Below are 22070 nucleotides of genomic sequence, written 5' to 3'. Positions count from 1 at the left end.
TCTTCCACTTGCGCGCCACGATCCTCCTCCTCACTTCCTGGCAATTGTATCTCGTCATCGTCCACCTCTTGTGACAGATTGCCAACGTCGACTTCCTGTGGCCGTGGCTGTTCAAATATTTGGGCATTGCAACATAGGATCTCCTCTTCCACCACTTCAAGCGTATCAGGCGAGGGGCCCAAATATGGAAATGGACCAGTGAACAGCTCTTCAGAGTGTCCTAGTGTGGGATCACTTGCTGTCTGACGACACTCGGCATGGTGGGAGGAAGGAGCATCAGGGTGAGGAGGAGTATGCGGTCGAGACTCACGGCTACTAAGAGTTGACCATGTGGAAGACAGACCGGAGGTGGTGGTGCCCAGGTAACTGGAAGTATTGTCTGCTATCCAATTAATAACCTGTTCACACTGATCAGTTCTCAATACTGGTGTTGTTCTGTGCTTCCCTAGTAATTCGGTCAAGAAGTGGGAGCGAGAAGATGTGGCTGTTGGTTGTGGCACATTTTCACCTTGGCCACGGCCCCGCCCTCTGCACGAACCATCACCAGAACGTCCACTTCCACATCCCTTGCCACGCGCCTTGCCCATTGTAAATGAAGTAAAATAGCTTACACTTGCACTATCAATGGAAAAAGGGTAATAAAGAGTAGATTAGAACCGTGGAAGAGGAAAACCACAGTTATTGTTTACTGGGGTATACCACACTTTTTTAAATAGAGATATTTGCGGCTGAACAGTGAGCGACACACTCAAACTGCTTTTTTTTTTAGATACCAAAGGCCCAAAACTGGATAGTACAGCGATTTGACCCGTGGAACTGCGAAACCACACTGGGATGTCGGGCCTACACAAGACTATTTTCAACAGATATATTTTTGTGTCACAACAGTCAGGAGACACTACTGTTTTTCTTTACGGAAAAAACTACCAAAAGCTGAATAATAGAGATTTTTTACCGTGGGATGGCAAAACCACAGTTATTGTTTACTGGGGTATACCACACTTTTTTAAATAGAGATATTTGCGGCTGAACAGTGAGCGACACACTCAAACTTTTTTTTTTTAGATACAAATGGCCCAAAATGGATAATACAGAGGTTTGAACCGTGGAAGTGCAAAACAACACTTCTGTTTCTCTAGCCTACACCAGACTATTTTCAACAGTTATATTTGTGTCAGAAAAATCAGAGACACGCTTTTTTTTGGGGGGGGAGGGGGACACACCAAAAGGTTTATAAGACGGGTATTTGTACAGTGTGAAGGAGGAAAAAAAAAGGAGGATTTAGATGGAAAAAAAAGGATTTTTCCTGGCCCCCGACACCTGGTGCTAAGTCCAGCAATTTCAGCAACAGGAGCACACAGGACTTTAATGCAGCGTTTGCTGGTATAACCACTGTGTCTCCTATACAGCCTGCCTGCCTGGTATCTGGGATGGATATTAGTCCTGAAAAGGACTGTTTGTTTGTTCTGGCAGCCTTTACAGACCCTACACTAACTATTTCGCAGTTTATATCTCTCCCTAAATCAGCAGCGCTGTCCCTACACTGTCTAATCCGGAGCAACTGTGTCCAAGATGGCGGAGCCCCATTTTAAATACTCGAGGTGACGCTGTGCGGCCAGCCAATCACTGTAATGCCCACAACCAACATGGCTGCAGCATTACAGTGACTGGCTGGCAATCCCTGCATGTTCATTGGCTCTGTAAAGAGCACCAAACATGCAGGGCGGAGACCCGTGCTCCTGCCCGAGTAACCCGGAAATGCTCGGTGCTCGCCGAACATCCCGAGTAGCGTGATGCTCGGGCGAGTACCGAGCAGTGTCGAGCATGTTCGCTCAACACTAGTGTGCACCGCTGACGACTTTGGATGCTTTCATGCTGTGCAATATAAGCTACTTTCTAATATATTTTTTATTATAATTGTGTCCTTTATTAGAGGAAGACATTTAGATGATAGATGTACAAGGAGATACAGAAAAGCAAGCTTCTGCTGCTTCCCTTCCAGCTGTGCCAACATAATGCAGCTGCTGCCATGTTCCAGGGTGAAGCTGTCATGGCACTGTGATGATTGTCATGGTCAGAGTAATACAATTTGGTGATTATGTTATACACTGTGTCTAATGACAGTGGAGCACGCGATCTTTGCAGCCATGTTTCTGGCACGGAGCCAACAACCATTGCTAAGAAATAAACGTTAGAACCCCCATCACTGAGGATGTGAGGCCATTAATAGATTGTGATGGTTGGTTCCCTCGATATGGCTCAAGAAGGGACTTATACTGTAACTATAATTTCAGGTAAACTTCTCTGTTTCTGCCTCTGTTTCTCTCTATCGCCTCTCTCCTACTCCCCCCTTCTAACCACTTAAACTCCAATGTCAATCTCTGGACCTCATGATGTGATTGCATGGAACCTATGGGCTACCAAGCTAGACATGGACCTAATGAAGGCTCACAAAACTGTCATCTTGGTCGTACTATGAAACTCAGCCAGAGGCTGAGCCCCATATGTGAACAACGATTTTACTTTATACGGGTAAACCCTGGTATTTAATTCCATGGTACACACGTGGTCAAAATTGTTGTTACCCCTCGTTTAATGAAAGAAAAACCCACAATGGTCACAGAAATAACTTGAATCTGACAAAAGTAATAATAAATTGAAAATCTATAAAAATTAACAAATGAAAGTCAGACATTGCTTTTCAACCCTGCTTCCACAGAATTTAAAAAAAATTCAACTCATGAAATAGGCCTGGACAGAAATGATGGTACTCTTAACTTTATATTTTGTTGAACAGCCTTTTGAGGCAATCACTGCAATCAAACGATTCCTGTAACTGTCAATGAGACTTCTGCACCTCTCGACTGGTATTTTGGCCCACTCCTCATGAGCAAACTGCTCCAGTTGTCTCGTGTTTGAACGTTGCCTTTTCCAGACAGCATGTTTCAGCGCTTTCCAAAGATGCTCAATAGGATTTAGGTCAGGGCTCATAGAAGGCCACTTCAGAATAGTCCAATGTTTTCCTCTTAGCCATTCTTGGGTGTTTTTAGCTGTGTGTTCTGGGTCATTATCCTGTTGCAAGACCCATGACCTGGTACTGAGACCAAGCTTTCTGACACTGGGCAGAACATTTCTCTCTAGAATCCCTTGATAGTATTGAGATTTATGTACCCTGCACATATTCAAGACATCCTGTGCCAGATGCAGCAAAGCAGCCCCAGAACATAACAGAGCCTTCTCCATGTTTCACAGTAGGGACAGTGTTCTTTTCTTGATATGCTTCATTTTTCCATCTGTGAACATAGAGCTGATGTGCCTTGCCAAAAACTTCCATTTTTGTCTCATCTGTCCATAGGACATTCTCCCAGAAGCTTTGTGGCTTGTCACCATGTAGTTTGGCAAATTCCAGTCTGGCTTTTTTATGATTTTTTTTCAACAATGGTGTTCTCCTTGGTCGTCTCCCATGAAGTCCACTTTGGATCAAACAACGACGGATGGTGCGATCTGACACTGATGTTCCTTGAGCTTGAAGTTCACATTTAATCTCTTTAGAAGTTATCCTGGGCTCTTTTGTTACCATTCGTATTATCCATCTTTTTGATTTGTCATCAATTTTCCTCCTGTGGCCACATCCAGGAAGGTTGGCTACAGTCCCATGGATCTTAAATTTCTGAATAATATGTGCAACTATAGTCACAGGAACATCAAGCTGCTTGGAAATGGTCTTATTACCTTTACCTTTAACATGCTTGTCTATAATTTTTTTTCTAATATCCTGAGACTACTCTTTCCTTTGCTTCCTCTGGTCCATGTTGAGTGTGGTACACACCATGTCACCAAACAGCACAGTGAGTATCTGTAGCCCTATATACAGGCCCACTGACTGATTACAAGATTGTAGACACCTGTGATGCTAATTAGTGGACACCACTTGATTTAACATGTCCCTTTTGTCACATTATTATTATTATTTATTATTATAGCGCAATTTATTCCATGGCGCTTTACATGTGAAAAAGGGGGTATACACAGCAAAAACATTTACATAATCTTAACAAAACGAGTCAGCGACTGGAAGAGGGGGAAAGAGGACCCTGCCCGCGAGAGCTCACAATCTACAAGGGATGGGTGGGGATACAGTAGGTGGGGGTAGAGGAGGTCATGCTGTAATGTGGTGGAGCAGTGGTTACAGCAGGTTGTAGACTTGTTGGAAGAGGTAGGTCTTCAGGTTTCTTTTGAAGGCTTCCACGGTAGGCGAAAGTCTGATGTGTTGGGGTAGAGAGTTCCAGAGTAGGGGGGATGCGAGGGAGAAATCTTCTATGCGATTGTGGGAAGAGGGTTACCATCATTTCTGTCCAGGCCTATTTCACGAGTTTAATTTTTTTAAATTCTGTGGAAGCAGGGTTGAAAAGCAATGACCGACTTTCATTTGTTAATTTTCATAGATTTTTAGTTTATTATTACTTTTGTCAGATTTAAGTTATTTCTGTGACCATTGTGGGTTTTTCTTTCATTAAATGAGGGGTACCAACAATTTTGACCACGTGTGTACAGTACAGACCAAAAGTTTGGACACACCTTCTCATTTAAAGATTTTCTGTATTTTCATGACTTTGAAAATTGTACATTCACACTGAAGGCATCAAAACTATGAATTAACACATGTGGAATTATATACTTAACAAAAAAGTGTGAAACAACTGAAAATATGTCTTATATTCTAGGTTCTTCAAAGTAACCACCTTTTGCTTTGATGACTGCTTTGCACACTCTTGGCATTCTCTTGATGAGCTTCAAGAGGTAGTCACCGGAAATGGTCTTCCAACAATCTTGAAGGAGTTCCCAGAGATGCTTAGCACTTGTTGGCCCTTTTGCCTTCACTCTGCAGTTCAGCTCACCCCAAACCATCTCGATTGGGTTCAGGTCTGGTGACTGTGGAGGCCAGGTCATCTGGCGCAGCACCCCATCACTCTCCTGCTTGGTCAAATAGCCCTTACACAGCCTGGAGGTGTGTTTGGGGTCATTGTCCTGTTGAAAAATAAATGATAGTGCAACTAAACGCAAACCGGATGGAATAGCATGCCACTGCAAGATGCTGTGGTAGCCATGCTGGTTCAGTATGCCTTCAATTTTAAATAAATTCCCAACAGTGTCACCAGCAAAGCACCCCCACACCATCATACCTCCTACTCCATGCTTCACGGTGGGAACCAGGCATGTAGAATCCATCCGTTCACCTTTTCTGCGTCGCACAAAGACATGGTGGTTGGAACCAAAGATCTCAAATTTGGACTCATCAGACCAAAGCACAGATTTCCACTGGTCTAATGTCCATTCCTTGTGTTCTTTAGCCCAAACAAGTCTCTTCTGCTTGTTGCCTGTCCTTAGCAGTGGTTTCCTAGCAGCTATTTTACCATGAAGGCCCGCTGCGCAAAGTCTCCTCTTAACAGTTGTTGAAGAGATGTGTCTGCTGCTAGAACTCTGTGTGGCATTGACCTGGTCTCTAATCTAAGCTGCTGTTAACCTGCGATTTCTGATGCTGGTGACTCGGATAAACTTATCCTCAGAAGCAGAGGTCACTCTTGGTCTTCCTTTCCTGGGGCGGTCCTCATGTGAGCCAGTTTCTTTGTAGCGCTTGATGGTTTTTACAACTGCACTTGGGGACACATTCAAAATTTGCCCAATTTTTCGGACTGACTTACCTTCATTTCTTAAAGTAATGATGGCCACTCATTTTTCTTTACTTAGCTGCTTTTTTCTTGCCATAATACAAATTCTAACAGTCTATTCAGTAGGACTATCAGCTGTGTATCCACCTGACTTCTGCACAACACAACTGATGGTCCCAACCACATTTATAAGGCAAGAAATCCCACTTATTAAACCTGACAGGGCACACCTGTGAAGTGAAAACCATTTCCGGTGACTACCTCTTGAAGCTCATCAAGAGAATGCCAAGAGTGTGCAAAGCAGTCATCAAAGCAAAAGGTGGCTACTTTGAAGAACCTAGAATATAAGACATATTTTCAGTTGTTTCACACTTTTTTGTTAAGTATATAATTCCACACGTGTTAATTCATAGTTTTGATGCCTTCAGTGTGAATGTACAATTTTCATAGTCATGAAAATACAGAAAAATCTTTAAATGAGAAGGTGTGTCCAAACTTTTGGTCTGTACTGTATATGTGATAAAGTGATTGCAGGTTCATGTCCCCAGAACACACTAAGAAGCACAGTTAAAAATGTTAAAAAAAAGCTTTTAAAAAATATAAAAATTCTAATCACCCACCCTGCATCCTTCTTTTCCACTATTAAAATAAACATATTTGGTATTGCTACGCCCATAAAAGTCTGATCTACAAAAATATACAATTAATTACCTGATGGGTAAATGGCGGAATTGTGAAACACCAGAATTCACCTTTTTGATCACCTTAATTCAATTAAAAAATGCAATAAAAAGTGATCTAATGCCATATCTACGCCAAAATGGTATCAATAAAATTGTTGGCTCATGATGCAAAAAACAAGACATCACACAACTCCATCAACTTAAAAATGAAAATGTGATGGGTGTTTGAAAATGGGGAAAAAACAATATTTTATATTGTACAAATTTCAGATTTTTTTTTTCACCACTTAAAAAAAAACAATCCTATTATCAAAATTGTACTTTCATTGAGAATTATATTGCCAGGGGATTTTTACAGCACACTGAATACTTTAAAAACAAAAACACAGAAAAATAATTGGTGAATTGCTACTTTTGAGCAATCTCACATTGCTTGCAATTTTTTCTACAACTTGCTCTGCAATAAATAAGCCCTCTTACAGTTATGCCAAAGGAAAAAAAAAGTTTATGGCTCTTGGAGGATTGGAGGATGGGAGGAGAGTGCAAAAAAAAAAATCTGCCATTGGGAGGACTAAAAGCAGAATCAAATTTAATCCTCCATTTTCTGGTCCCAGAATAGTAAGTTGGCAGGAATGCATCTTTGAAAAGCTTTGCTCTGTGTCTAAGCAAATGTAATTTTGTCAGTCTCTTCTATTGATGACAAAATGACAGAAATAATTAAGGACTTAATATGACTGTACCCCCTATTGTTACTTTTGCAAAAGTTGGGAACAATTGAAAAGAAAACCTGCAACACAGTTACAAATAGCAAAAAAAACTTAATTCCCAATAAAATACATGGCAACTTTTATGTGACTATTTTTTTTTTTAATAAAATGTCTAGAAATTAAGAAAATATATTTTAAATAACAAACTAAGTGCATAGTGTCCCAAGAGTCAACAAAGCAACATATTTGTCCCATATTCCTTAGTCTTATCTATTAAAGCAAATAAAGATTATCATTTATAAACACACTGAGAGAAGGATATAATGATTAGAGAAGTAATGAATAATGTAGTGTTCTGCACCTTCTTCATAGCTAAAGCAACCGATGCACATTCTTGGAAAGAGACCTTCTTCGTAAGGTAAAACTACTGCCATTCTACTGGACTGACAAAGAAAATTCATAAAGATCTGGAAGGCATTAACCGCTTCCCGACCGCCTACTGTAGATAAACGTCCGCGCTGCCTGGGCTCTGTGCAGTGCGGACGTTTAAAAACGGTGGGTGGTCTCGCAGTGCTCAGTACCCCCAGGGTCCTGCAAGCGCTGCGGGAGCGGTGCAGAGCGATAGCTCTGACAGGGAACATCATCGGGACCTGATTGGATCAGGTCCCGGTGATGTTAACTAGAGATGAGCGGTGTTCGACTAGAACTGTTCGCCAATCTCAAATTCGAGCTGTTTTGGGCGGTGTTCGAGTTGTTCGACGAACCCGAACGATTTGCAAAAAATTCGGCTGTTCGAGGTTATGTTCGATAACTGTTCGTGCACCAAAAGCGTGTCCTGCATGTCTGGCGCTATTTAGAGCACCAATCATGCAGGGATTGTCTGCCACTCACTGTAATGCCACAGCCATGGTGGTTGTGGCATTACAGTGATTGCCCAAATCGATGGGAACAGTGCCAACAGTGAAACATGAAAAGCCGGCAATTCAGCAGCGGCATACACCTGTACCCGACAATTTAGAACCGAAAGAATAGAGCTTCACACATAGATTAGATAGATATAAACATGTCAGCCACATATATACGAAGTACAGTGAAAGTGTTGCTTACTGTACTTGTCATTTAGCGTAAAGGATTTATCAAAAAAAATAATAGTGTTTTCATGCACCGTCTCTTTAAAAAAGCCGGCCGGCAATTCAGCAGCGGTACCCGACAATTTATAACAGACAGAATAGAGCTTCACACAAAGATTAGATAGATAGAAACATGTCAGTCACATATATAATAAGTACAGTGACAGTGTTGCTTACTGTACTTGTCATTTAGCGCAAAGGATTTATCAAAAAAAATAATAGTGTTTTCATGCACCGTCTCTTTAAAAAAGCTGGCCGGCAATTCAGCAGCGGTACCCGACAATTTATAACAGACAGAATAGAGCTTCACACATAGATTAGATAGATAGAAACATGTCAGCCACATATATACGAAGTACAGTGACAGTGTTGCTTACTGTACTTGTCATTTAGCGTAAAGGATTTATCAAAAAAAATAATAGTGTTTTCATGCACCGTCTCTTTAAAAAAGCCGGCCGGCAATTCAGCAGCGGTACCCGACAATTTATAACAGACAGAATAGAGCTTCACACATAGATTAGATAGATAGAAACATGTCAGTCACATATATATGAAGTACAGTGATAGTGTTGGTTACTGTACTTGTCATTTAGTATTAAAATAAAGGATTTATTATTAAAAAAATTGGCGTGGGGTTCCCCTTAATTTTAGGCTCTAGCGGAGGTTAAGCAGACGGCTGGGGCAGATGTTTGAAGCCTGGGAAGGGGGTAATACCCACGGAGCTTCCCAGGCTACTAATATCAGCCCCCAGCTGAATACATAGCCTTTACTAGCTATTAAAATGGGGGACCCCCCAAAAAAAATGACATGGGGTCCCCCTAATTTAATAGCTAGCAAAGGCTAGGCAGACAGCTGGGGGCTGATATTAATAGCCCAGGAAGGGAGCCATGAATATTGGCCCCCTCCCAGGCTAGAAACACCAGCCGTCAGCCGCCCCAGAAATGGCGCATTCATAGGATGCGCCAATTCTGGCACTTAGCCTCGCTCTTCCACGCTGCCCTGGTGCGGTGGCAGGGGGTAATAGGGTTGGGGTTGATGTCAGCTTATAATGCCAGCTGACATCAAGCCCAGGTTAGTAATGGAGAGGCGTCTATAAGACACCCCCATTACTAACCCCATAGTCAAAGTTAAAAAAGACACAAACACCCAGAATAAAGTCCTTTAATTGAAATAAAGACACAATCCTTTATTGTTCTAAATTAAACCATACTTACCGTCACGCCCATTCCAGCTGAAGCCAACGATCTCCTGCAATAAAAGAAAAATAATAAAGCAACCTCATCCTTACCTTTCCATGGTTCCCAGGACAGCTTCAGCTCTGCTACATCGAGATGACAGGCTGGACCGCAGCAGAACGCTGCCATCCAGCCTCTCATCCCGCAGACACTGAGAAGCGCAGGCTTGCTTGCGCTGCTCAGCGTCTCTCTGTGACGACATCCAGATGAGCCGAGTTCATGTCCAATGAACTCGGCTCACCTCATGCACGTCACTGACAGCGTGGGAAAATTCTCACGCTGAAGCGGTGAGTGCAGGAGAATTCTCCCACGCTGTCAGTGACGTGCATAAGGTGAGCTCATGTCCAATGAACTCAGCTCACCTCCTGCACGTCACTGACAGCGTGGGAGAATTCTCCTGCACTCAGCGCTTCAGCGTGAGAATTCTCCCACGCTGAAGCGCTGAGTGCAGGAGAATTTTCCCACGCTGTCAGTGACGTGCATAAGGTGAGCTCATGTCCAATGAACTCAGTTCACCTCCTGCACGTCACTGACAGCGTGGGAGAATTCTCCTGCACTCAGCGCTTCAGTGTGAGAATTCTCCCACGCTGAAGCGCTGAGTGCAGGAGAATTTTCCCACGCTGTCAGTGACGTGCATGAGGTGAGCCGAGTTCATTGGACATTAACTCGGCTCATCTGGATGCCCTCACAGAGAGACACTGTGGAGCGCAAGCAAGCCTGCGCTTCTCAGTGTCTGCGGGATGACAGGCTGGATGGCAGCGTTCTGCTGCGGTCCAGCCTGTCATCTCGATGTAGCAGAGCTGAGGCTGTCATGGGAACCATGGAAAGGTAAGGATGATGTTGCTTTATTATTTTTCTTTTATTTCAGGAGATCGTTGGCTTCAGCTGGAATGGGCGTGATGGTAAGTATGGTTTAATTTAGAACAATAAAGAATTGTGTGTTTATTTCAATTAAAGGACTTTTTTCTGGGTGTTGTGTTTTTTTTAAATACTTTACTAGAAATTCATGGTGGTCATGTCTAATATTGGCGTGACCCCATGAATTTCGGGCTTAGGGCCAGCTGATAATGCCAAGCTGGCCCTAACCCCTTTATTACCCAGTGAGCCACCGCATCAGGGCCCTGGATGAGTTGGGTACAGCGCCAGAAGATGGCGCTTCTATGAACGCGCCATTTTCCGGGGTGGCTGCGGACTGCAATTTGCAGCGGGGGTGGCCCAGAAAGCTTGGGCCTCCCTGCGCTGCGGATTCCAGCCCCCAGCTGCCTAGTTGTACCTGGCTGGACACAAAAACAGGGCGAAGCCCCACGTCAATTTTCTTTAAATTATTTCATGAAATAATTAAGAAAAAAAGGGCTTCCCTATATTGTTGTGTCCGGCCAGGTACAAATAGGCAGCTGGTGGTTGGGGGCAGCCCGTTCCTGCCTGCTGTACCTGGCTGGACACAAATATAGTGCGAAGCCCCACGTCAATTTTTTTTTAATTATTTCCTGAATTTCCTGAAATAATTTAAAAAAATTGAAGTGGGGCTTCGCACTATATTTGTGTCCAGCCAGGTACAGCAGGCAGGAACGGGCTGCCCCCATCCACCAGCTGCCTATTTGTACCTGGCCGGACACAACAATATAGGGAAGCCCTTTTTTTCTTAATTATTTCATGAATTTCATGAAATAATTAAAAAAAATTGAAGTGGGGCTTCGCACTATATTTGTGTCCAGCCAGGTACAGCAGGCAGGAACGGGCTGCCCCCATCCACCAGCTGCCTATTTGTACCTGGCCGGACACAACAATATAGGGAAGCCCTTTTTTTCTTAATTATTTCATGAATTTCATGAAATAATTAAAAAAAATTGAAGTGGGGCTTCGCACTATATTTGTGTCCAGCCAGGTACAGCAGGCAGGAACGGGCTGCCCCCAACCACCAGCTGCCTATTTGTACCTGGCCGGACACAACAATATAGGGAAGGCCTTTTTTTCTTAATTATTTCATGAATTTCATGAAATAATTAAAAAAAAAGTACGTGGGGCTTCGCCCTATTTTTGTGTCCAGCCAGGTACAACTAGGCAGCTGGGGGCTGGAATCTGCAGCGCAGGGAGGCCCAAGCTTTCTGGGCCCCCCCCCCGCTACAAATTGAAGTCCGCAGCCACCCCGGAAAATGGCGCGTTCATAGAAGCGCCATCTTCTGGCGCTGTACCCAACTCATCCAGGGCCCTGGTGCGGTGGCTCACTGGGTAATAAAGGGGTTAGGGCCAGCTTGGTATTATCAGCTGGCCCCAAGCCCAAAATTCATGGGGTCACGCCAGTATTAGACATGACCGCCATGAATTTCTAGTAAAGTATTTAAAAAAAACACAACACCCAGAATAAAGTCCTTTAATTGAAATAAAGACACAATTCTTTATTGTTCTAAATTAAACCATACTTACCATCACACCCATTCCAGCTGAAGCCAACGATCTCCTGCAATAAAAGAAAAATAATAAACCAACCTCATCCTTACCTTTCCATGGTTCCCACGACAGCTTCAGCTCTGCTACATCGAGATGACTGGCTGGACCGCAGCAGAACGCTGCCATCCAGTCTGTCATCCCGCAGACACTGAGAAGCGCAGGCATGCTTGCGCTCCTCACTGTCTCGCTGTGACGGCATCCAGATGAGCCGAGGTCATGTCCAATGAACTCGGCTCACCTCATGCACGTCACTGACAGCGTGGGAAAATTCTCACGCTGAAGTGCTGAGTGCAGGAGAATTCTCCCACGCTGTCAGTGATGTGCATGAGGTGAGCTCATGTCCAATGAACTCAGCTCACCTCCTGCACGTCACTGACAGCGTGGGAAAATTCTCCTGCAATCAGCGCTTCAGCGTGAGAATTTTCCCACGCTGTCAGTGACGTGCATGAGGTGAGCCGAGTTCATTGGACATGAACTCGGCTCATCTGGATGTCGTCACAGAGAGACGCTGAGCAGCGCAAGCAAGCCTGCGCTTCTCAGTGTCTGCGGGATGACAGGCTGGATGGCAGCGTTCTGCTGCGGTCCAGCCTGTCATCTCGATGTAGCAGAGCTGAAGCTGTCGTGGGAACCATGGAAAGGTAAGGATGAGGTTGCTTTATTATTTTTCTTTTACTGCAGGAGATCGTTGGCTTCAGCTGGAATGGGCGTGATGGTAAGTATGGTTTAATTTAGAACAATAAAGGATTGTGTCTTTATTTCAATTAAAGGACTTTATTCTGGGTGTTTGTGTTTTTTTTAACTTTGACTATGGGGTTAGTAATGGGGGTGTCTTATAGACGCCTCTCCATTACTAACCTGGGCTTGATGTCAGCTGGCATTATAAGCTGACATCAACCCCAACCCTATTACCCCCTGCCACCGCACCAGGGCAGCGTGGAAGAGCGAGGCTAAGTGCCAGAATTGGCGCATCCTATGAATGCGCCATTTCTGGGGCGGCTGACGGCTGGTGTTTCTAGCCTGGGAGGGGGCCAATATTCATGGCTCCCTTCCTGGGCTATTAATATCAGCCCCCAGCTGTCTGCCTAGCCTTTGCTAGCTATTAAATTAGGGGGGACCCCACGTCACTTTTTTTGGGGGGTCCCCCATTTTAATAGCTAGTAAAGGCTATGTATTCAGCTGGGGGCTGATATTAGTAGCCTGGGAAGCTCCGTGGGTATTACCCCCTTCCCAGGCTTCAAACATCTGCCCCAGCCGTCTGCTTAACCTCCGCTAGAGCCTAAAATTAAGGGGAACCCCACGCCAATTTTTTTAATAATAAATCCTTTATTTTAATACTAAATGACAAGTACAGTAACCAACACTATCACTGTACTTCATATATATGTGACTGACATGTTTCTATCTATCTAATCTATGTGTGATGCTCTATCTTTCTGTTCTAAATTGTCGGGTACCGCTGCTGAATTGCCGGCCGGCTTTTTTAAAGAGACAGTGCATGAAAACACTATTATTTTTTTAAATAAATCCTTTACACTAAATGACAAGTACAGTAAGCAACACTATCACTGTACTTATTATATATGTGACTGACATGTTTCTATCTATCTAATCTATGTGTGAAGCTCTATTCTTTCTGTTCTAAATTGTTGGGTACAGATGCTGAATTGCCGGCCGGCTTTTTTAAAGAGACGGTGCATGAAAACACTAATATTTTTTTTAATAAATCCTTTACACTAAATGACAAGTGCAGTAACCAACACTGTCACTGTGCTTCTTATATGTGTGACTGACATGTTTCTATCTATCTAATCTATGTGTGATGCTCTATTCCTTCTTGTCTAAATTGTCGGGTACCGGTGTATGCCGCTGCTGAATTTGCCGGCCGGCTTTTTTAAAGAGAGTGTCTTCTGAGCAGTTTGTCAGCTTTTGGACACCTTTGCAGGTGTTTTCTATGTGTTTCTATGTGTTTTTGTTTGCCTGCCATTGGTTTTAACGGTGTTCGACGGTGTTCTAAGGTGTTCGACGAACAGTTCGATGAACAGTTCCTCGAACATCCCGGTGTTCGATGAACCGAACCGAACCCGAACACTACGGGGGTGGCCCAACACTAATGTTAACCTTTTGCTCTCTTCTATATGCCGCGATCTATAGTGAACGCGGCATATAGAAGACAGCAGGAGGAGAGGGGGTCGTCCACTTACCTCTCCGATGGCCCCCTTATACCTTCCAGGACCTGGCGTTGCTATGGCAGCTGGAGGTCACATGACCGACTCCTGATCTGCCATATATGGTCTCCTGCCTGGCTCAGCCTGCAGCTGAAGCCTGGCAGGAGACTCTGACTGTGAAACAGTCAGCAAAGATCTCATGTAATGTAATACATGTCTATTACATTACATGAGATCAGTGATCAGAAAAATAAAAATTAATGTCCCATACAGAGACAAAGTAAAAATGTAAAAAAAAGTAAAAAAAATGTTTTGAAACTGTTAAAAAAAAATACAAAATAAATAAAAATAAATAAAATATTAAACCGATAAATCCGTATATTTCTGCAAAAATAAAAAAAGTACACATATTTGGTATCGCCGCGTCTGAAACAACCTGAGCTATAAAACTGTCACACTAATTAACTCCTTCTGCGCACACCGTAATAAAAATAAATAAAAAACAGAGCAAAAAACTATGCTTTTTCCTCATATTGCCAAACAAAAAGTGGAAAAAAATGCGATCAAAAAGCAAAATGGAAATAAAAATGGTACCGCTGAAAACGTCATCTTGTTCCGCAAAAAACAAGCCGCCATACAGCTCCATCAGACGAAAAAGAATAAAGTTATACCTCTCAGAATAAAGCAATGCAAAAAAAATATTTTTTCCATAAAATTGTTTTATTGTGCAAAAGCGCCAAAACATAAAAAAATATACGGTAAGTGTAGCATCACTGTAAACGTACTGACTCGAAGAATAATGCTGCCTTATCACTTTTACCACACGCAGAACGACATAAAAAAAACCTCAAAAAACAATTCCTGAATTGTTAGTTTTTGTTAATTTTACCTCCCAAAAAACGGAATAGAAAGTGATCAAAAAATGTCACGTACCCAAAAATGGTACCAATAAAAATGTCAACTCGTCCCGCAAAAAACAAGCCATCAGATGACTCTGTCGGCCGAAATATGAAAAAATTATAGCTCTCAAAATATGGCGATGCAAAAACTAGATTTTGCAAAAAAAAGCATCTTTTAGTGTGTGACAGCTGTCAATCATAAAAACCCGATATAAATCTGGTATCTCTGTAATCGCACCGACCCGAAGAATAAAGTAATCTCATCACTTATATCACATGGGGAACGGCGTAAAAAATAAATAAAACCAATTCTTCACCTGCCACTGATTTGTTTATTATGTCTCCCAATGTGCTCACCACACATCTAGATAAGTTCCCTAAGGGGTCTAGTTTTCAAAATGGTGGCACTTGTGGGGGGTTTCCACTGTTTAGGCACATTAGGGGCTCCCCAAATGCGACATGGCGTCCGCTAATTATTCAAACAAATTTTATATTCAAAAAGTCAAATGGCGCTCCTTCCCTTCCGAACCCTGCAGTGTACCCAAATAGTGGTTTTCCCTCACAAATGGGGTATCAGCGCGCTCAAGAGAAATTGCACAAAAAATCTTGGGGTCCATTTTTTCCTGTTACCCCTGCGAAAATTAAAAAAAATTGGGTCTAAAGTAACATTTTTGTGAAAAAAGTTAAATGTTCATTTTTTTCTTCCACATTCCAAAAATTCCTGTGAAGCACCTGAAGCGTTAATAAAGTTCTTGAATGTGGTTTTGAGCACCTTTAGGGGTGCAGTTTTTAGAATGGTGTCACTTTTGGGTATTTTCTGTCATAAAGACCCCTCAAAGTGACTTCAAATATGATGTGGTCCCTAAAAAAATGTTTTTGTAAATTTTGTTGTAAAAATGAGAAATCGCTGGTCAACTTTTAACCCTTATAGCTCCCTAACAAAAAAAAAATTTTGGTTCCAAAATTGTGCTGATGTAAAGTAGACATGTGGGAAATGTTGTTTATTAACTATTTTGTGTGAAATATCTCTCTGATTTAAAGGCATGAATATTCAAAGTTTGAAAATTTCAAAATTTTCAAAATTTTTGCCAAATTTCTGATTTTTTCACAAATAAACGCAAGTAATATCGAAGAAATTTGACCACTATCATAAAGTACAATATGTCACGAAAAAACAATCTCAGAATCAGGGGGATCCGTTGAAGCGTTCCAGAGTAATTACTTCATAAAGTGACAGTGGTCAGAATTGAAAAATTTGGCCCGGTCACGAAGGCAAAAACAGGCTCTGGAACAAAAGTGGTTAATAAGATATTTTATGGCTTGTAGAGGAGGCCTTTTCTTCTTCTCTTCTTTTCTTATGTTATTCTTTTCTAATCTCTCCCCCCATCAAACCATTTAAAATGACCTTTTCCTTCTACAACTGGATTCTCTTTTCAATAGGGTAGATGTACAAGACAGATTTCTCCACATTTGAAAAAAAAATGTCCAATTATTCTGATCTGAAACGGCTCCAGAAAAACAAAAATTCCAAAAATATCACAGAAAAAGAAACAGCCTTACCAACACCAGGTCAGATTACCAATGCACCAGCAGGATACAGCAGACCCCCATGATAAAGGCGGGTGAAACAGCTGCAAAATACTGATGGGGCAAGCACTGACAATCCTACCAATTTATGGAGGGGGTGGGAGTATCACACATGCCTGTGTGACTGATGCTCTATACAAGCCTCATCAGTGTGCATATGCAATACCATGCAACCACCATCTCCATGAATTTGTAGGTTTGTTAGTGGTTGCTCCATCAGTATTTTGCACCTGTGCTGCGCTCGCCTTTATCATGGGGGTCTGCTGCATCATGCTACTGTATTTGTAATCTGACTTGGTGTTGGTAAGGCTGTTTCCTTTTCTGTGATATTTTTTGAATTATTCTGATCAGATTTGGGTCTGAGTGGCATCAGATTTTCTCAGATGTGGAAAGAAAAAAAAAGTTTCCCCACCTTCTCCAATTTGTCAGTCTGTAAAAATCGGACCGTACTCAGATGTCATTCGAGTGCAGTCTGATTTTTTTCACGGACCCGTAGACTTGAATTGCTGATTATAATTTGACACTTGGATCAAAATTGGACATGTCTCTGAATTTTTCCCATGGATCACTAGGTCCAAGGAAAAAAAATGGTGAAAACGACGGATATCACTCGTATGAAAAAATAGGTCATACGCACGAGTTGAGAGCATTGACAGTTCATTATTTGGTTGCCTTATTTATCTGTGTCAATAAAAAAAAACTTTTCTGGAAAGTAATAATTACTATAAGATGTTTGCAGCTTCTAATGTAATCAATTTTTGCATATCCAATTTCTCTAACTGCACAGAAATAAGTAACACATACAAAATTTTACAGGAAAGAAATAACATGACTGGTCCAGTGCCGGTATTCAGCATAATAAAAAGATACTAGTGATGATATTAAAATGGAAAAATCACTAAGCACAATAAAAAAGGAAAAAGTAGTGTATAAGAATAATGAGAAAATCAACATGTATAACAAGACCTTGGATTAAGTTTTCTTAAGAAAAATGTTGAAAAGTTAGGGAGTTTTTTTACCTTGTAGGTGATTGTAGGAGAAGTGTTTGTAAAGAACTGAAAAAAACAAAATGTATAGGAATATTATTGTATTTTTAAAATCTCATGCAAATAATGCTTATCTTTACTTTGCAGATTTGAAGCAGGTCCAGATCTGCAGCATGTGATTCTTTCAACATTTTTGCAGTGTTTTTCATCTATTATAATGAATGAGAAAAAACGCCTAAAAATGCATCAAAAAAGCACACAAAAACTTGGCAAAAAATGCATGTTTTTTATGCAGCATTTTTCCTGCCCAGAAACACTTTTTGATGCAGAATGTCTGCACAAAATACTTAATGTGTCCATAAACCCTTAGACTGATGTAAGAGTTATCTGTCTACAAATGATTTCATAAATTTTGTCATTTTTAATAAACAACTAAACTGTAAAAACAAAGGAAAAGACTGCACAAAATAGAATGAAGTAGATATTAAAAGTGTTAAAATGAGAGAGTAATTGAGCATCAAATGACAATATCAGATGTATAATTGAGCTAAGATTATTTTCTAAATGACGGCTAAATGTAAGTTGAATTGCAAACCATATCCAAAACATACATCAAATATTCAAAATATTTCATAATTAAAAATGCCAAGAAAGATGAGCAGAAAAAATTTTAGGACCATGGTCCAGCAGCCATTTTGATACTTTGCCAGACCAAAGCACTGGAAATCTATTAGCTGTGGTTACTCCTAGAATCTATACTGATTAGTACATCGCATCACTATATAATGACATCACTAATCCGAAGAGCTGCTCAGGATGCCTCAGGTAGCCTAAATTACTTTACTGGTGTGATGGGTGTGGCTGTAATCCAAAATTGTAGAATAACCTTTTTTTGTATGTTTGCTGCCAAGTGATACAGCGTCCTACTTCCATAGGTATATTCTTTTGTCTAGAAGGGTTTATCCAGCCCAAAGCACTCCAGTGGAGATAAAATGTTAAAATTTGTAAGATAGTCATTAAAGGCGTATTCCCATCTCCAAGATCCTATCCCAATATGTAATAGGTGTAATAATAATAATATTAGCAAATACCTCCAATTAGAAATGTAGTATCTCCTGATAACCTATGTCATTTACCCCATTTGCAGGACATTGCAGCAGCTTGAATATACATAGTTATGACAACTCATATAGTGACAGTTAGTTTCTAGTGGTCGTTAGAAGAACTATACTAAATTTCTAATTGTAGATATTTGCTAATATTATTATTTTTACACCTACTACATATTGGAATAGGATATTGGAGATGGGAATACCTCCTTTAATGATCAGACTGACTTCCAGTTTTTACATAGAATGAACAAGAGAATGAACAATGGTATATGCCTGCTTCCCTCTTACCACATTTAGTTATTGGGTAAAAGCTCTAAAACACCTTAAAGATGGGAAATTTAAGATCAGTGAAATATAAAACGTATCTCAATATATCTGGCTGGTGGTAAGGCTTTATTACAATAATCCAACATTCAGAGTGCAGACTTTCAATGAGGGGATGAACTTTGAGCGCTCGGCTATTTCTGGCAGTGCCATAGATAATGAATGGCGTGGAGATTGCGCCCCTCTGCTCTATTCAGGATGAGGTTGTAGAGCCTTTTTCTAGGGGTTCCAGAGCCCTGATCTCTGTGTCGCTAGAGGTCCAAAATCCCTATGAATAACTTGATTATTTGGGAATAACTCTTTAACACTTTTCATCAATTGCTGCTACAGTATTTCTTCTGTGAAATAAGATGGGCTGACCTTCACTTCCCGCACTCATAAGAGAGCTTCAGGCACCAATGACCCTGTCACTTTATTCACCAGTTGTCCTTTCTTAGATCATATTTGCTTTGTGCCAACCAGAGGCGGACAGAAAAGAGGGCCCCAGTGGAAAAACAGTATGTGGGACCTTTGAAGTCCAACGGCTTAGCATTTTGGAGATGGAAAAATGGGCCTCCTTAAGTCTTAGGCCCCTGTGCGGGGGCACAGGTTGTACAAATTGTATGTCCGCCCCTGGTGTCAATAACAGATACCAGGAATACCTCACAGAAAATACCACTTTGACCTAGACTGACCTAATTATCTAGCCCTTTTCAATTCGACCATTGTCAAAGTGGCTCAGATCCTTACACTAACCCATTTTCCTTCTTCGAATACACCGAATTTAAGTACAGACTGTTTAAATGCTGCCGAATACTGTATATACCAACCCTTATGGATGAATAGATACCATCATCAGAGGTTGTTTTGCCCCCTTATGTCTTTTTTGAACATATCGCAAACTATCAGCTGTTGGAACTTTCCTTTACAAGTGTATTTGTGCTACAATCACCATAACACTGGGAGCAGTCGTCAATCTACTAAATTTATGTAGCTACTTATCCTTTAAAACCAACTGTCCATTTCGGTGATTATTCAGGATGACTGTAGTAGTGAGGGGGTATAATACAGTATTTACTTATTGCTTTATTTTTTAAAATACTATAGGTCTATCTATTAAGTAAAACAAATGGAAGGGAAGGAACATGGATGATGGGAAGAAATATGGGTAAACCCACTAAACACAGACCAATCTGCCCCATAATTGAAAAATTTCCCTCTTAATGGTGTTTAGAGTGAATCAACTTTAGACACGAATTTGATACATACACCAAACTATTGATATTATTTTGTTCTATTTTTGTCTTTTTTTTGTTTTATTTTTAAAGTAATCTTCCTGTTATACTTTCTATAATTAAAAGTTTTATTTCCCAAAAAACATGAAATATTGGAGGCAGGGGCAGACTTACCACACGGGCAGCAGCACAGCGGCTTGTGAGGTAGGGATTAACTGACATCTACCTAAAGCAGAACAGCCTTTTGAAAATAAATACCCATAAAATAAATATGAGTCTAAACTAATATAAATAATGTTTATTAAATCATATGAAGGCAAAACATAGAATTGGACAAGATTACATTTAAAATCAGTTAAAAACCGATGGAAAAGTGGTCACGGCAAAAATGCATGATGTGGTATAGATATGAAGGGAATTACTTAAATATAATGGCTTAATATATCTCCAATCAACAGGTAGCAATAATTAATTAAATAGATAAATATATTGACAAAGAAATAAAGTGCAAGTGCATTAAAATAACTAATTAATGAGGACGTGTTCTAAAAATGTATCACCACCAAGCTAAGTCTTAATGTCACAAAATGCCACAAGATCAAGACCACCGTTTCAACTCTGACGTTTCGTGTCAATTTTCTCAAGGGTTTGAAAGGTTAAATGACTCGGACGCAGTATAAATGAGGGGAGGGACTCATGATAACCACACATCAATCATGTGCACATGAGTATGTAAGCAGGGTCGGACTGGGGTGTCTGGGGCCCACAGGGAGAACTGACTCTAGGGGCCCACCTACAGCCATATGCAAATATCTGCTATTCGCTATCCCTGTTATAGTGGAGCATTGACTGGCAGCTCCGGCACATCTACTGTGCGACACTAAGTGGAATGTATAATTACGGTAGATTGCATTAAAGGGCTTCTTTGGTTAAAACAAGTTATCACCGATCCATGGGCTCTACAGGATAGGTGGTAACTTATTGATCGTTTGGGTCCGAACATTGGAAAACGCACCTATCAGAAGAATGGGGAAGTTTTATCCCTGACAGGACACTTATCCCCATTTTAAAATGCAGCGGCAGGTGGGACGTCTGACCGCAGCTCCATTCATTCTCTTGGGGGCTTCCAAAAAAGAGCAGTGCTCACAGCCACTTTAGGAATGAATGGATCAGTGGTCGCATCTCACATGAGCTCCAGTCTAATGGGGAGAAAAACTCCACATTCTGCCAATTGTGTCCCAGCAGTCAGACCCCCACCAATCAATATTATCACTTATCCTGTGGAGAGGTGATTACTTGTTTTCCCTGGAGAACCCCTGTAAGTGCATCTCTGCCGCTCTGGTCCAAGTATTTAATCTCTAAGGACACGGCCCCACTATCAGTATTTGGTCAGTATCCGGTCAGTATTTTTTTTTCAGGAGTGGGAGCCAAAACTAGATGAGGAACAATCAGACAAAAGGTATAATAGAAACAAGTCACCAATTCTGTATTTATCACCCACTACTGGTTTTGGCAGCGACTCCTGAGAAAAAATACTAACCAAATACTGATGGTGAGGCTGTGGCCTAATGGAAAAAAATCTTTTCCTAGTTAATATCAGCAAGAACAAAATGACCGCCATACACAACACAGTTCACTATATCAACACCAATAATACCACATACAAAAGGGACAAATATCGCCACACCATGACTAGATCACATATTACCACCACATAGTGACTGAATAATACCACATACAAGGAACAAATACGGCCACACCATGACCAGACCACATATTACCACCCCAAAGTGACCAAATACTACAATACTGATCATGAATACAAACCACAATACTAACAACACTGTTATTGCCACCAGCGACATTATACACAGGAGCTCTGTATATAGTGTTAGTGTACAGGTAACACAG

This window comes from Phyllobates terribilis, unplaced genomic scaffold, assembly GCF_046119375.1.
Source record: "Phyllobates terribilis strain yellow unplaced genomic scaffold, ASM4611937v1 Scaffold_1__5_contigs__length_1240528914, whole genome shotgun sequence".
Taxonomy (NCBI): Eukaryota; Metazoa; Chordata; class Amphibia; order Anura; family Dendrobatidae; genus Phyllobates; species Phyllobates terribilis.
The sequence above is the reverse complement of the archived record's forward strand: the minus strand, read 5'-3'. Positions refer to the sequence as shown.